Source organism: Equus przewalskii, chromosome 1 (genome assembly GCF_037783145.1).
Source record: "Equus przewalskii isolate Varuska chromosome 1, EquPr2, whole genome shotgun sequence".
Taxonomy (NCBI): Eukaryota; Metazoa; Chordata; class Mammalia; order Perissodactyla; family Equidae; genus Equus; species Equus przewalskii.
In genome coordinates, this window is record NC_091831.1 from 48,371,962 (window position 1) to 48,389,254 (window position 17,293).

General features: G+C 38.8%; 1 protein-coding gene across 6 annotated transcripts in view; it reads left to right on the forward strand.

Annotated features, from left to right (window-relative positions):
- Positions 1-17,293, forward strand: part of BICC1 (BicC family RNA binding protein 1) — a 267,016-nt gene that overhangs the window by 46,911 nt on the left and 202,812 nt on the right. Inside the window, exon 1 of one of the 6 annotated variants that reach the window (XM_070611505.1) lies at positions 14,212-14,230. The exons of the other annotated variants lie outside the window; for them this stretch is intronic. The gene's annotated coding sequence lies outside the window, so the exon portion shown is untranslated. Of the gene's footprint in view, positions 1-14,211; positions 14,231-17,293 lie in introns of those variants that run through there. 6 annotated transcript variants of the gene reach the window in all.

Here is a 17,293-nt window from a genome sequence, read left to right on the forward strand (position 1 = left end):
CTTAACAGCAATAGACGCAGTGTCTAGTTCTGATGTCGGGGTTAGAGAAATTATCTTTGGCTAAGCTTATCTTCTATCTTGCCTTGTAACATTGAAATGCCTGCTGTAGTGTGATGCCCGCATGTGCTTTTCCTGGCTTACTGCTCTCATGAGTTTGGCCTTGGTAGACTTCAAGGTTCTCCAAGTTGGCCAACCCTCGTGATGAACTCTTTGAGCGTGATAGGCTGGAGGCGATGGCAGGAGCAGCCAAGATGACTGGAGCTATGGTTCTTGTGTTGAAAGAGGATGAAGTGGAGCTATTCAGAACACATGTAGAGTTACTTATTTCAATTGATCCCATCTTTGTAGGCTTCTTTTCAACTTTGGAATTGCTTCTTTCTTTGGCTTTGTATGTTTATCTTTCCCTTGACTTTCTAGCCATAATATATTTGAGCCAGCGGAACTTAGAATTTGTTCTTAATTTGTGTGGATACGTTTGGAAACTTAAAGGTTAGGGAAGTTATGTGTCAATAGGAAATTTAACTTACACCAGAATTGCGTGTGCATTTCCCAGATCTGAACCCGTTTGACCTGGAATCGCTAAGCCGACTGCTAATTTAGCACTGACACAGCCTAAACAGAAACAAATGGGTAGCAAGTTTAGTTTCGTCCAGACTCTTCCAGATGCTCTTACTTTATGTAAAACATAAAATAGGATCTTAATCACCTTTGTTTCTGAAATGTTTCATGACACCATTTCTGTTTTGGGTTTGTAAAAGTTCTGCTGCTAATCTTTTTTGTTCTTTTTGCATAGGAAGATTTACTTGACTTTGGTCATTTTCGGTACCCAGTGAAGGTATCTGCTTCACTAACTTCTCATTTTCTTTATCTTCATCTGTCATTGCTGTATATGCAGTGCACTCTAGGTTTGTTTGTAAGCAGTACATTGAACAAGTTGAATTGTGCGTCTGACTTCCCAGTTTTCTTATTTCTGCTTCAAGACTGCAAATTTTTAGAAAGGCGCTCTGATTGGTCAGAGCTGACTACTTCTGAATAGAGCAGAGAGAATTCAGAGACTTGCATGATTTTATTGGAAGGAACTTTTGTCTTTCCACTGAGCCTATTAAAGTACCCAGCTAATGGAAGATGCTTAATTAAATTCTTGTTGAATTGAAATGATATGGTCAAGCAGTTCATTATTTTTATAGATGGTCTTAACGGAGGTCAGATTTATGGAGATTATCTGGAGGCTAAGAATATAATATTTCCCTGGGGATTCCATTATTAATCTAGTGTGAAAACACTGTTTCTTGATTTGAACAAATTTCATTAAAAATAATGTTATGATTCTTAATATACACATAAAACAGAAAAGCACAAAGTCTCCCTTAAACATTTATCTCATATATATCTGTATCTGTATATAGATATATAGCACATATATCTATACAGTCATGCCCCACATAAACAAAGTTTCAGTCAGTGACAGACTGCATATATGATGGTGGTCCCCTGAGATTAGTACCATATAGCTAGGCGTGTAGTGGGCTGTACCATCTAGGTTTGTGTAAATATACTCTATGATGTTTGCACAACAACAAAATCACCTAATGACACATTTCTCAGAATGTGTCCTCATTGTTAAGCAACACATTACTGTATTTAAATATGTGGAGAAAAAATCTAGAGGGACAAAATATCAACAAGGATTATCTCTGGGATTGGGAGGTGTGAGAAAAATAGACAGCCAGAGATAAAAAAACACCATGCTGTACATAGTGGTGGTCCCCCTCCTTTGTGGGGGGTATAAAATGTGAATATTTTCCATTTTCATTAGGTGTTCTTTGATAACATGATTTTCTGTTATGTAGTATTCCATCAGATAGATATTTGGTTTATTTTGGTTATTTGGGGATGAGAGAGAAGATTTGACATTACTACTACTAATTTTTCATCAGTATTGATGGAAGAAAGCCAAAGCAGATAATTTATATTTGAGTTTGAATTCTGTATTATCTGAAGTTTTACCTCAGAAAAATGAGGACACAACACTTTGACGTGGCTTGAATTTTGGAAGCTGCATGTTTCCTGCTTGGCTCCCTCTCATTCTTCTTCTACTTTTTCTTCTTCCCCTGCTTCCTCCATTTGTAAGTAGGGCTATTTAGTGGTTGTGTAATGACATCTTGAGCTGAATTGCCATCTTCTGTGGCATTAGGTCCCATGTATAGCGTTTTTATAAAGTTCTAGCTCAGTATTGGCATGTTAAAGTAGTCAATGAATAATTGTTCCCTTAACTACTTTTCTTGCAAGAAGATGTAGCTAGATTCCTCATAAAAGGGTAACTAGATTCTGAATTTCATTCAGGGGAAAATCAGATTTGGCGTTTGCCATTACTGAGGACACTGGCTTTGGGAAGGTAGAATCTTTGTGGCTTTTGAGCCCTTCTAGACAGTTCTTAGCAGTTAGATGATGGTGCCGGACAAGAAGGAATAGGCATATCTGAGGCCCAGGTGGTCTCGAAGAGGTTTTGCTAATGCTTCTAAACTAATTTAATGGTTTATAATTTTTTCACTTCTTTTCAGAAGGTATCCATAGCCTAATAGCATAGGTGAGGCTATAGGGTTCCTCCTCAACAGCCATACTACCAGGTACTGTGTAACTACTGAAACAAATTTCGCATGGAATTCTGCTTCCTGTGCAAATTCTTACTAATGAGCAGGGTCTGGTATGACTATTCCGTAAGCTCACTGAGGTCCTAGCTCTTTGTAGACACTCCGACAAGTCCTTGTATGAGATGCTCACTCGAGGCAGAAGGGATTGTTCAAAGCATGATTGACTTCTGGTCATCCCTTACACTGGAAATCCTAAGCCTTGGGTGCTGATCCAAAGGGGTTGGGCCATTGCGCTTTCTCAATTCATGTGCCCTGTTTAGTCAAGGGCAGGAGTACCCTACAGTATTTCTGGCCAATCCGCATTTAAAAAACATCACTATTTCACCCATGAAAATAATTTTTAATATCCATCTTGCTGATTAACAAAACCTCTGGTATTTATGAAAGAGAAAGAAAAATTCAGACTCCTACTACTCTCTAACTCTGGCGTGTGTCCTTCTGAGTGGAGGCTTGTGGCTGTTGGCCAGGCATTCTCGGGGTGTACTCTCAGCTGGCAGAGCCAACCCTTCCTGAGGTGTGGGTCAGAACCAACCAACACGCGTTTGTCACATGAACTGGGCTGAAGTATTTTAAATATAATTACAGGCAACACAATAGGAGGATGTTTTGTGATGATTCTTGTATGTGAGAACCAGATTGGGAGATGAATTTGGACACAAAAATGTTGAAATATAAGGAACATTTTTGTGGTTGATGGGAAAAATTGGAAACATGTTTGATTTTAAGACTTGCCTGGAAAACCTGTGACACGTGGTTGCCAGAGAACAGGCTCTTTCAGTGCTTTTTTCTGGGAGAGACAACTTGGAAGTGAGATTAAAAACACAGAATGCCATCCAATAAATTTCTTCTTTGCATAAAATTTAAATGCACACAAAAGTAATATATATTAACAAATATAAACTTGATTATATGTTGATAGCATATGAAAGCTTTCACAATCCTTTCACCTTCAGCAAGAGTTTGCAAACATTTGGTCTCACCCTTTTACATTTAAAAAATTAAGGACCCCAAAAGAGATTTCGTTCATGTGGGTTATAGTTACTGATATTGACTACATTAGAAATTAAAATTGAGAAATTTTAATATATATATCAATTCATTTAAACATAACTCTAAACCTGTTGCATGTTGATAAAAATTATTTTTCTCATGAAAAATTCCGTATTTTCCAAAACAAGAAATTCAGTGAGATGAATAACATTGTTCTACATCTTTGCAAGTCTCTTTAGAATATCTTATATACTAGAAGACGGTGGGATTCTCATGCCTGTTTCTGCATCCAGTCTATTGCACTATTACTCTTCTTGTAGCCTCTGGAAAGCTCTAGTATATACTTGCGAGGAAATAAGAGTGAAAAAGGCAAAGAATGACTTGGTATTATTGTGAAAATAGTTTTGATCTTGAAGACACCTCTGAAAGGATATCGAGGCTCCCCAAGGGTCCTAGACAACATAGCCTTTGCCCTGAGACATATGTAATATCTCCACTTTATAGGTGAGGAAAACTGAGATTCCGGCAGGCTTACCTTGAGTATTGTAAGTTCCTCAGCTATTAGTGTAGCATTTTTTAAATGACGGTCTTCTGATGGTTCTGTTTATGTCATCATTCTTTTTCAATGTATATTTTTGTTGACCATAACTTGTGTCTACCTTCTGCTCAAACTTAGAATTCAGGGAGAGTGAACTATTCATCATTATGGATGCAACATCACAAGAGACTAGTTGTTTGCGGAGAATTACAGCTTTGTGTGATTTTTCAAATGTTCTCATATCAAGTTTTCACTGTAATATTTTAATGCTCAATGAACATTTGTGACAAGAATAAGTGATCCTGTGTACTATAGTTTTTTTTGGTGTGTGCTTTAAATAGGTTATTTGAGGACAGTCGTTTTATTTTCTCACCTTATGTGGGTTGTATTTCACACTTTAGAAGAGAGAGTGGATTTGGCAGTGTCACGCAGCCCCTAATTAACTATATTTACACTCTCCACAAACTTGTGCCCTCCATGGAGGTCAAAGCAAGTCTCTCGCCCAGGTCTTTCAGGAACAACTCTATTGTGTAGGATCTGTGTTTTGAAATTTGAAAGTTGCAGTGGACTGATACTTTTTGTTCAGTGTACTATCTCTTCAATAGTTAGTGAAAATAAATTATGAGAAAAATGAAAATTACTAGAAAAGCAACAAAGACAAGCCCCAACTTTTATTATTTTAGTCCATATACATATGACTATTCTTTCAAGTTACTATAAAAGTTTCTAAATGCTTACCCTCAATTTCTGTATTATCTGTATTATTCTGCATTATCTCCTTGCTGTCTGGGAATACACAGCTCATACATTGGCAGCAACTGCATGTTGAGCAGCACCGATGTCCATTATAGCCACTGTGCCTTCTCACGTAATTCAGACCTGCAATTTTAGTCATTTTACATCCTGCCTCCCATCCTTTACCTCAGTTTAAACCAGAGAGTTCTTATTTATTCTTGTCTGCCTTCTCAAATAATATTTAAATAGTGTTGTACATTGGAAACTATGTTACAAAAATAAGTAAAGTATGTACAGTCAAAGTGTAATATTAAAAAGGGTCACTAGTGTTACAAAAACACATTTAAGCAAGTTCAGATAACATTGTTCTGAACCTTATTTTCTCACTTAAGGAATCAGCTCTGGCTTACTTGTTTGAGGGGTACAAAATAACAAGTTAGAGAGAGAAAGAGAAGGTTATCCCAGATGGCTTGAGTTAAGGGAAGGAATGAGTGGTTGCTTATTTTTTCTTTATGGGACTCTCACATAGTCGTTTTATTGAAGACTTGTGGATAAGGGGAGGAACACAGCTACAGCCGGTCAGAAGGGGTAGCCACTGAGAAAAAGAGGGAAAACAGAATCAAACAGACACACAGGCTGGCCAAGGGCAGAGGAGGCTCTGGGTGATAGAGAAAGCCACTTTACATCAGATGCGGTTGTTTTCCAAGCTGTCCAACGGTCAGCTGCATGTGTGGTTATCTAGCAGTCAGTGCAGCGGTTTCTCTGGGCACTTGCCAGTTATTGGGTGCCTACCATGGGCCAGGCAGGGACTGTTTTCTTTTCTTATAACCTCATTTAATCCTCACAACAGACCCAAGAAGGAGGATAAGAAGATAGTGAGGCCTGTGGAGGTAAAATATTTGTTCAAGGGCACACAGCTAGTAACTAGTGAGGCTGGAGTTGAAACCCACGTCAGTGTGATGCCAAAGCCCCTTGTGCTTTGCAGATCTGCTGCAAAGTGAAAAGATCAGGAGGTGAGACTGAGGTGGGCCCACATGACAGCTGTAGCATGTCTGGTACTTGCTACAGTATAGTTTCCTACCAATTCCTACAGTACTTCTACAGATAAAGAAGATTGAAGATGGTGAAGTATCTGTTTCCAGAAACATTTTTAAGGAAATCAGAGAGAGGCCAAAAGGGACTTAAGTTTCTCCAGAGAGGAAGTTGAGAAACTTAAGTATAGCAAACCACTAATGCCAGATGTTATTTATCCAAAGGTTTTTGGCCACATTGCAAGACTTTCTGGATCTCTGCTAGTTCTCTGCAATCTTTCTGAAGCTGCTTTGAGTTTTAAAAATATACGTACCTGAATTTGAAACCATGGTCATTTAATCCAAAATATGTTCTTAAAACCCTAAATTCTTTGTAATAACAGTGGTGGAAGCACAGAAGGAATCACTCCAAATGATTATTTGAAGTATTATTTTATTTCATGTGGAAAAAATATTTCTTAACTGGCAGCTATTTCAGCTAGAGTAAGCTGTCCTTTTGCTTTTAAAAAAATCACATTTAGCACTCTCTTACTACATATACATGGAATGTTTCCTACTTAAATTTTAATTACTATTCCTTAATAGAAGGCTAACAGGAGGTTTCACTGTAGCTGTCTTTCTCTTTTCTACCTAAATAATAGCAGAAGCTTTTATGTTTAGTTGTAAGGCAGAAAATGATTACTTATTATCCTCTTAAGGGTGTGGAGAGGTGGATGGGGGTAAGGGCAATTAAAATTTTCTCTTATAAAAATGACTGTTGAGATCTGGTCAAGATGGCTGTGTAAGCAGACTCTGAACTCATCTCTTCCCACGAACACAACCCACGTTACAACTATTTTTGGAAAAATTACCCTGAATAGAAAGCTGAAAACTGGATAAAAAGAACCCCCACAACAAGGAACAGTCTTGACTAAGGCGGAAGACACAGAAATTCCTGCTGGAGAGGAAAAAAGCCACTTTGGGAGCAGTGGAGCTTCTCAGCTGGCCAGGAGGGACCACCCTAAGGTACACAGCCCTCCCTGGAGGAGTGAGTTCCGGAGCGGGGCCGATACTGCTATAAGCATCCTTCAGACTCAGCCCAACTCAGATGGGGGTCTTACTGTCTGGCTTTGCTGGCTATTGACTGCAGTGAAGATACCCCCAGAAAACCTATCGGCCGAAAGCCGAAAAGACCCAGGTCTTAAAGGGCCCACGCACAAACTCACTCATTGCAGCAACCTAAAATCACCAGACAGAAGGCTGACAGTCCTTCGGTGAAACGAGACTCACCTGGTGGGCTCTAGGGACATCTCAGTGAGAGGAGGGACCTCTCTGGAGACTGAGACTTTGGTGGGGGCCATTGTTCTGACATGGGCCAGGCCACAGACCCTGGTGTCCACCATTGAGGTTCTTCCTTTGGCCTGTTAGCCCAGGGGTCTGCCACGCCCACTAGCGCACAGATTTAATCCAGTTCAGCCAGGGCAGGCAGCCTGCCCTAGGGACTGGCCCCACCTAACAGCAAGCCCTCAGGCTACTTTTCAGCGTGCATTGACTGGGTGCCTTGATCCTCTACAGGCAGGCAAGGGTGTCTGCCTCTGTGGGGCAGGGCCTGTGTGAGGACCAGGCGAACTGTGGGGGGCCCTTGGTGGAGAGGTAGGGGCCTCTGCAGTGCGGTGTCAGGGTACACTCCAGCAGGTTGAGAAGTGTGCACAGACCAGGACTGTGTTGATGGTGTGTGTGGTCCTGTGGGGGGTGAGGATTATCAGCAGCAGAAGACCTCTGCTTCACAAATAGCCATAAAAAGGATCAGCCCTACCTTCCAAAGACTGAAACAGTTGAGTGCTCCGTGCCTAGGGCCAGCCCCACTCTGCTGCACTCCTAAGAGAACTGACAACAGCCTTCTAAGCCTGAGGCCTGTCACAACGGTAAGCCCCTGAGCCTAGCAACCAGCTACACTGGGTACCAACCCAATTAAGAGGAGAACTGCAATAGGAGTGTGCTGATAGACTTTGTAGCCAATGGTTCTGAGGCTCCCCAAGCCAGATTTACAAACAGCTGGCCAGGGAAGGAAAGACTAGACTCCCTGGGTACCTGCAGTGGGAGCAACCCTGCCACAGCAGAAGGACACAAGTAGCCCACAAAAGGGTCACTCCTGGATCATTTGGGTTGGTGATGAGAGGGAAGCACACTGCTGGGCCTCATAAGGCATCTCATACATAAGGCCACTTCTTCCAGATCAGGAGACATAGCTGACTCACCTAATACGTAGAAATAAGCACAGAGAAAGAGTCATAATAAGGACACAAAGGAATACTTTCCAAGCAAGGAAACAGGACAAAACCCCAGAAAAAGGTCTAAATGAAACAGAAACAAGTGACCTACTTGACAGAGAGTTCAAACAAAATATCATAAGCATGCTCACAGATATGGGGAGAAGACTGGATGAACACAGTGAGCTCATGAGCAAAGAACTGAAAGATATAAAAAAGAACCAATCAGAAATGAAAAATACAATACTGGAAATGAAAAATGCACTAGAGGGACTCAATAGCAGAGTAGAGGATGCAGAAGAACAGATCAGCGAGCTAGACAAAAGACTAGAGGAAATCACCCAAGCAGAACAGAAAAAAGAAAAAAGAATGAGACAGAATGAGAACAGTCTAAGGGAACTCTGGGACAATATCAAGCATGCTAACATCCAGATTATAGGTGTCCCGGAAGGAGAAGAGAGAGATAAAGGGGCAGAAAATTTATTTGAAGAAATAATAGATGAAAATTTTCCTAACCTGAGGAAGGAAACAGACATACAAGTTCAGGAAGCACAGAGAGCTCCAAGCAAGGTAAGCCCAAAGAGGCCCACACCAAGACATATTATAATTAAAATGTCCGAAATTAAAGATAAAGAGAGAATCCTAAAAGCAAGAGAAAGGCCACAAGTGACATACACAGGGAAGCCCATAAGGCTATCAGTGGACTTCTCAGCCGAGACCCAACAAGCGAGAAGAGAATGGCACGATGTATTTAAAGTGCTGAAAGGAAAAAACCTACAGCCAAGAATACTCTATCCATCAAGGTTGTCATTCAGAATGGAAGGAAAGATAAAGAACTTCACAGACAAGCAAAAATTAAAAGAGTTTATCACCAAGAAACCAGTTCTCCAAGAAATGCTGAAGGGACTTATTTAAGTGGGAAAGCAATGACCACAAATAGAAATAAAAAAAAAAATTATCAAAAAAACAAAACAACTACCAAGAAAACCAGGCAGTAAAATCACTTGTAAAGGTAAAAATATAGTAAAGGTAGCAGATCAACTACCTGTGAAGATAATATGAAGGTTAAAAGACAAACGTACTAAAATCACCTATTTCAATGATAAGAGGGTAATGGATAATTACCCTAAATTACAGTAAACAATAATACACTAAACAAGATAATTACACTAAACAAGAGACTATATATGATTTGAAAAACAAAATGTGGGAGGAGGGGAGTGAAAAAGTAGAGGTTTTAGAAAGAGGTCAAGCTAAAGAGTCTATCAACTTGAGATAGACTGTCATATACGTAGAATATTAAGTAGGATTCTCATGGTAATCACAAATCAGAAACCTATAATAAGCAAGCAAAAAAGTAAGACAAAAGAAATCAAACATATTACTGAAGATAGCCATCAAACCACAAGGGAAGAGAGCAAGAGAAGATGAAAGGAACAGATAAGAACTACTAAAACACCCCCCCCCCCCAAAATAACAAAATGACAATAAATGCATATTTATCAATAGCTACTTTACACGTCAATGGAATAAATGCTCCAATCAAATGCCATAGGGTGGCCAATTGGATAAAAAAACAAGACCCATGTATATGCTGCATACAAGAGACACACTTAAGACCTAAAGACACTCACAAATGGAAAGTGAAAGGATGGAAAAAGATATTCCATGCAAATGGCCAAGAAAAGAAAGCCGGGGTAGCAATACTTACGTCAGACAAAATAGACTTTAAAACAAAAACTGTAACAAGAGACAAAGATGGGCACTACATAATGATAAAGGGAACAATCCAACAAGAAAATACAGTGCTTGTAAATATCTATGCACCCAACGTAGGAGCACCTAAATATATAAAGCAGTTATTAACAGACATAAAAGGAGGGATAGACAGAAACACAATAATGGTAGGGGACTTGAACACTCCACTTACACCAATGGATAGATCATCCAAACAGAAGATCAATAAGGAAACATTGTCCTTAAAGGACACATTAGACCAGATGAACTTAGTAGATATATACAGAATATTCCATCCAAAAACCACAGAATACACATTCTTTTCAAATGCCCATGGAACATTCTCCAGGATTGATCATATATTAGGCCACAAAACAAGTCTCAATAAATTTAAGAAGATGGAAATAATGCCATGCATCTTTTCTGACCACAAAGGTGTGAAACTGGAAATCAACTACAGGGAGAAAATCAGAAAAGCCACCCACATGTTGAGATTAAACAAAATGCTACTGAACAATGATTGGGTCCATGATGAAATCAAAGGAGAAAACGAAAAATTCCTGGAGACAAATGAAAATGAAAATACAACATGCCAAAATCTGTGGGATACAGCAAAAGCGGTTCTAAGAGGGAGGTTTATAGCAATTCAGGCCTACCTCAACAAAGAAGAAAAATCCCAAATAGACAATCTAAAAGCGCATCTAAAGATATTGGAAAAAGAACAACAAACAAAGCCCAAAATGAGCAGAAGGAAGGAAATAATAAAAATCAGAGCAGAAATAAACGAAATAGAGACTAAAAAAAAAAAAAATAGAAAAAAATTAATGAAACCAAGAGCTGGTTCTTTGCAAAGATAAACAAAATTGACAAACCCTTAGGTAGACTCACCAAGAAAAAAAGAGAGACGGCTCAAATAAATAAAATCAGAAATGAAAGAGGAGAGATTACAATGGACACCTCAGAAATACAAAAGAAAATAAGATAATACTATGAAAAGCTATATGCCAACAAATTGGATAATCTAGAAGAAATGGATAAATTCTTAGAAACATACAACCTTCCAAAGCTGGACCAAGAAGAAGTAGAGAATTTGAATAGACCAATCACCAGTAAGGACATTGAAACAGCAATCAAAAACCTCCCAAAAAATAAAATTCCAGGACCAGATGGCTTCCCTGGTGAATTCTACCAAACATTCAAAGAAGACTTAATAGCTATCCTTCTCAAACTGTTCCCAAAATTGAAGAGGAGGGGAGGCTTCCTAACTCCTTCTACGAAGCCAACATCATCCTGATACCAAAACCAGACAAGGACAACACAAAAAGAGAAAACTACAGGCCAATATCAGTGATGAACCTCTATGCAAAAATCCTCAACAAAATACTAGCCAATTGAATACAACAATACATTAAAAAGATCATACATTGTGACCAAGTGGGTTTCATTCCAGGGATGCAAGAATGGTTCAACATCCGCAAATATATCAACGTAATACTCTACATTAACAAAATGAAGAATAAAAATCACATGATCATCGTAATAGATGCAGAGAAAGCATTTGACAAGATACAGCATCCATTTATGATAAAAACTCTAAATAAAATGGATGTAGATGGGAAATACCTCAACATGATAAAGGCCATATATGACAAACCCACAGCAAATATTCTCAACAGAGTAAAACTGAAAGCTATCCCTCTAAGAAAAGGAACCAGACAAGGATGCCCACTGTCACCACTCTTATTTAACATAGTATTGGAAGCCCTAGCCAGAGCAATCAGGCAAGAAAAAGAAAGAAAAGGAATCCGCATTGGAAAAGAAGAAGTGAAACTGTCACTCTTTGCAGATGACGTGATTTTATATCTAGAAAACTCTAAAGAATCCACTAAAAACTTTTAGAAACAATAAAGGAATACAGTCAAGTTGTGGGATGCAAAATCAACGTACAAAAATCGGTTGTGTTTCTATACACTAACAATGAAGTAGTAGAGAAATTAAGAATACAATCCCATTTACAATTGCAACGAAAAGAATAAAATAGCTAAGAATAAACTTAACCAAAGACGTGAAAGATCTGTACACTGAAAACTATATAACATTGTTGAAAGAAATCAAAGAAGACACCAAGAAATGGAAAGATATTCCGTGCCTTGGGTTGGAAGAATTAACATCGTTAAAATGTCCATACTTCCTAAAGCAATCTATAGATTCAACGCAATCCCTTTCAAAGTTCCAACAACATTTTTCACAGAAATAGAACAAAGGATCCTAAAATTTATATGGAATAACAAAAGACCCTGATTAGCTAAAGGATTCCTGAGAAAAAAGAACGAAGCTGGAGGTATCACACTCCCTGATTTCAAAATATACTACAAATCCATAGTAACCAAAACAGCATGGTACTGGAATAAAAACACACACATGGATCAATGGAACAGAATCGAGAGCCCAGAAATAAACCCACACATTTATGGACAGCTAATATTCGACAAGGGAGCCAAGAGCATACGATGGAGAAAGGAGAGTCTCTTCAATAAATGGTGTTGGGAAAACTGGACAGCCACATGCAAAAGAATGAAAGTAGACCATTCCCTTACACCATGCACAAAAATCATCTCAAAATGGATTAAAGACTTGAATGTAAGACCTGAAACCATGGAACTTCTAGAAGAAAACATAGGCAGTATGCTCTTTGACATTGGTCTGAGCAAGGTATTTTCAAGTCCCATGTCTGACTGGGCAAGGGAAACAAAAGAAAAAGTGAACAAATGGGACTACATCAAACTAAAAAGCTTCTGCACAGCAAAGGAGACCATCAACAAAACAAAAGACAACCTAACAATTGGGAGAAGATATTTGCAAACCATATATCAGATAAAGGGTTAATATCCAAAATATACAAAGAACTCATACAGCTCAACAACAAAAACACCAACAACCCAATTAAAAATGGGCAAAAGATCTGAACAGAGATTTCTCCAAAGAAGAAATACAGATGGCCAACAGGCATATGAAAAGATGCTCAACATCATTAGCTATCAGGGAAATGCAAATCAAAACTACAATGAGGTATCACCTCCCTCTGGTCAAAATGGCTATAATTAACAAGACAGGAAACAACAAATGTTGGAGAGGGTGTGGAGAGAAGGGAACCCTTGTACACTGCTGGTAGGAGTGCAAACTGGTGCAGCCACTACGGAAAGCAGTATGGAGTATCCTCAGAAGATTAAGAATAGATCTACCATATGATCCAGCTATCCCGCTGTTGGGTATTTATCCAAAGAACTTGAAAACACAAAGGCATAAAGATTCTTGCACCCCTATGTTCATTGCAGCATTATTCACAATAGCTAAGACTTGGAAGCAACCTAGGTGCCCATCAAGGAACGAATGGATAAAAAAGACGTGGTATATACACACAATGCTATACTACTCAGCCATAAGAAATGATGAAATCCAGCCATTCGTGATAACGTGGATGGACCTTGAGGGTATTATGCTGAGTGAAATAAGTCAGAGGGAGAAAGTCAAATACCATATGATCTCACTCATAAGTAGAAGATAAAATCAACGACGTACAAACACATAGCAATGGAGGTTGGGTTGGTGGTTATCATAGAAGAAGGTGGGGGGGAGGGAAAAAGGGGTGATTAGGCTTACATGTGAGGGGATGGACTATAATTAGTTTTTGGGTGGTGAACATGATGTAACCTACACAGAATTCGAAATATATTAGGATGTACATCTGAAAAAAAAAATAAAAAAATAAAAATTAAAAAGTACATAAATAAAAATGACTATTGATTTGTGATCTCAATTCCCTAATTATGCTTCTTTTCCTGTGTGACATTTTCAGTAACATTCCAGCTTTAGTATCTTCACTTTTGATCATTTTTTCTCTTTATTTAGAGAGTATTCTCAAGTTCTTATTGTTTTTTGTTCCTGAGACTTCAAAGAATCTCTTCCAATTGTTGCTTTTTATTTTTCTGCCAGTACATTCTGCAACCTGCCTTTCTGTTCCCCATGACAATCATACAGCCCACACTGTATTCCAGTATACCTTCCTAATTGTCAGAAACCTTGGAGGAATGTATTGTTCTGGTTAATCTATTTTTCTTCTTAAGAAACAGTGATGCGGAAACTTTTTTCTTTTTTGACTCTGGCTGTTGAAAATGTTCCTAAAATAATAGCTCACATTTCTGCCTTAGTAAGCACAGTAAATGATTGCCTCCTGATGGCTGAAAACCTTGTCGTGTTTGAGAGCGGCTTTTCCAGATACCACGTTGCCCTGAGTGTGTGGTAAGTGGAGATTTGAAAGGAGTGGAGGGAAGCAGCTTCTGCCATGACTGCCAGAAAGGCAAGTGATCTGGTTGCTGTGTTCCCCTTCCCACCATCAGAGAGAAGCTCAAGAATCCATGCCTGAGCCATGCTCCCCTCCCACTTGTGTGTGCAGGAGTTCAACCTCCTTTGACTGGAGAGTGTGGAAAGTTCTCTTTGCTCCTCCTTTGCCACTCCTCATTGAAAGCTAGCACTCAGTCTCTCCTACACCTGAAGGACGGGAGGCATACCTTGGCAGTGCCTTTTAAGACACTGAATAGCCAGGAAGGGGTTATTTTGAAATAAATCCTTGTGATACCTAGATTTCTTATGAGTTGATTCCTCATGAAAGTTCAGGGTGATGAGGAGCCCAAGGCTCCCCTCACACTGTAACCACTGATGGTCAACCACACTGAACCCTTGCTGTGCTCCACCTGGGACCTAAGGCCTGTTGCTGGGGCGCTGACAGCTTCTGCCCCTCTGCTTTGGCTCAGTTACGCTTCTGGCTTTATGGGAACTCCCTTACATTTGATTTGAAACTGAAACTCGGTAGGTGTCTGTAATGGGAATAGTCTACTCCATGCTGTGGAAAAGACACTTTGACCTTCCTCTCGGGTTATGCTGCTTGCCCTTGAGTTCCTTCTGGTGCTGAGGTGGTATTGTACCCATGGTAAATGGAGAATTTTCCTTGCTAAGGGATTGGTATGTGTGCTCACTGGTGGCAAACGCGGTAACAGTGATGATCCATGTAACAATGGTTGTATCCCAGAGCCTGGCCTGGTGGGAAGAGTGTTTTTCCTGGCTGCATACCTCTAATTTTATAATCCATCCCCAGGCAGAGAAACTCAGGGCCCTCGCTAGATGTTGTCTTATCACTGCCAGGTGATTATTTCCTTCTTCCACGAGGGAGGCTGAATGGGAAGTGCTCATTTTGAATCCTCCCTAAATTTTGAAGTGATGGGAGTTTTTTCTCCTCAGATGCTGAGCCAGTCGTGAAGCACTGTCCCTTCCCCTTTGCCATCTATTTGGCTTCTGGATTACTCTGCCCAGTTGGTTGAATTGGTGTGTTCTCAGAGGGAATGCAGGCTAATTTAGCTTAAAGGGAGTATGATTAGAAAGGTCGATCCCCAGGGCAAAGAAAGCCCTGGATGTTTTCCAGAGGATAAGAGAGCAGCTTTTTGGATTATCCATTATTTTGCATATTAGGCTGTGTACACTGTTGCTCACTCTCAGTCACCCCAGTTTTAGTTCCATGGCTGTGTGAGAATTGACTATATTCTATTTTTCCCTGAAACTTATATTTTGGATTTTTTGGCTCTCCCTGCCATCAGTCTCCCCTTCCCAATATCAAGCAACATTTCTATCAAATTTGAAAACCACAGTTACCAAGGGAGTAAAACAACAGAAGTTGAACGTAGTGTATCACCGAGCTATTGGTGTTTCAAGATCAAACAGTGTCAGAGGAATTTTGTGTTTAATTTTTAAGTCTGTTTAGGATGCCTTAATGATGGGAGTAAGAAAAAAATTTATGTGACAGTTATTGTATTTGACTTTAGGAAAGGTTTTAATCAGGCAAGAGAGATATAGGGTCCAAATTTTGATGTTGTACACAAAAAGTTGCTAGATGTGTCCAAGAATTTCATTTTCCTTTTTTTGTTTCTTTTTTAAAAATTGAGGTATAATTGAATATAACATATTAGTTTCAGGTGTACACCATAATGATTTGATATTTGTATGTACTGTGAAATGCTCACAATAAGTCTAGTTAACATCTGTCACCATACATTGTTACAAAATTTTTTTTTCTTGTCATGAGGACTTTTGAGATCTCTTGCCATAGCAATTATCAAATATGCAATACATATTTACTATAGTCACCATTCTGTATTATTTTCCTTTTAAAAAATAAATGGCAGCTTCGTTTCTTGGTGTCCTGACATCACTAAAATCTTTCTATTGTCCATACTCATTAATTAAAGGAGGTAGTGAGAATCTCTTTACAGCCCTGTCTTTGTAAGGATAACACAAAGTCTCAGATAATTGTGCTTAATAGTCTTGAAGACTTTATATGTTGAAGCATCTTTTTAAGTGTTACTTGGATATTTTTCATAATAGTGCTTTCCTAAATTTGAGTACTTCACAGAGCCACAAGAAAATTAAGTGGTAATGGTAATATTTATATTTAGAATATTTCTCAGTTTATTATGATATTAAGTAATTCATGGTCAACTTCTTTATCATATGTATATACGTGCTTAATACTATTTTTAACTGTTTTAGTTTTCTTGATCCACAGATATTGATTGATATGGTCTTTGAGAGAATATATGAAAAATATTCCAAGTTTTTTGAAGAGAGCATTTCACCTTTTCATGTGACTCTGTTTTGTGGTTCTTAAGAAGAAAGAAATGAAAACAAGTAAGGGATGGATTTTGGCTATTTGTCATACTATATTAGAAGTAAGTAAGAGGAGGAAGAATTCTGAGGGACCCTTTTCCCCCATCTGGGGAGAATGAGAAAAGCGCATCTGTATGTTTTAAATGGGTAACATATGCACATGGCAGATTTCAAAAGAGAAAAAATTTATACATTAAAAAGTATAATTTTCTTTATTCCTTTAATCATCAAATTACTCAGTTTTCCTTTTTTTTTTCTTTTGGAGCTAATCACTTTACCAGGTTCTTGTGGGTTTTTCCCCCAGTGGTCATCTATGTATATACAAACATGTTTGTATAACCTGTTTTGTTTTCAAACAACAATTGTAGCATTCTCGACACACTTTCCCTGGCTTTTCATTTTTCACTTAATATCTTGAAGACTATCCCTTATCAGTACTTATTCTTTCTAATGTCTGGCGGGATATACTAATATTTTTTAGCTAGTGCTCTCTTGGTGGACGTTTCTGTTGGTTTCAGTCGATTTTAGGGTATTTGCTTATTGATTTCAAATGATATTACAAAATTTGCTCTCCATAAACTCTCCACCTTATATTCACAGCAGTAGTGAGATTGCCTAGTTCTCTGCATTCTCACCAGCATCGTGTAG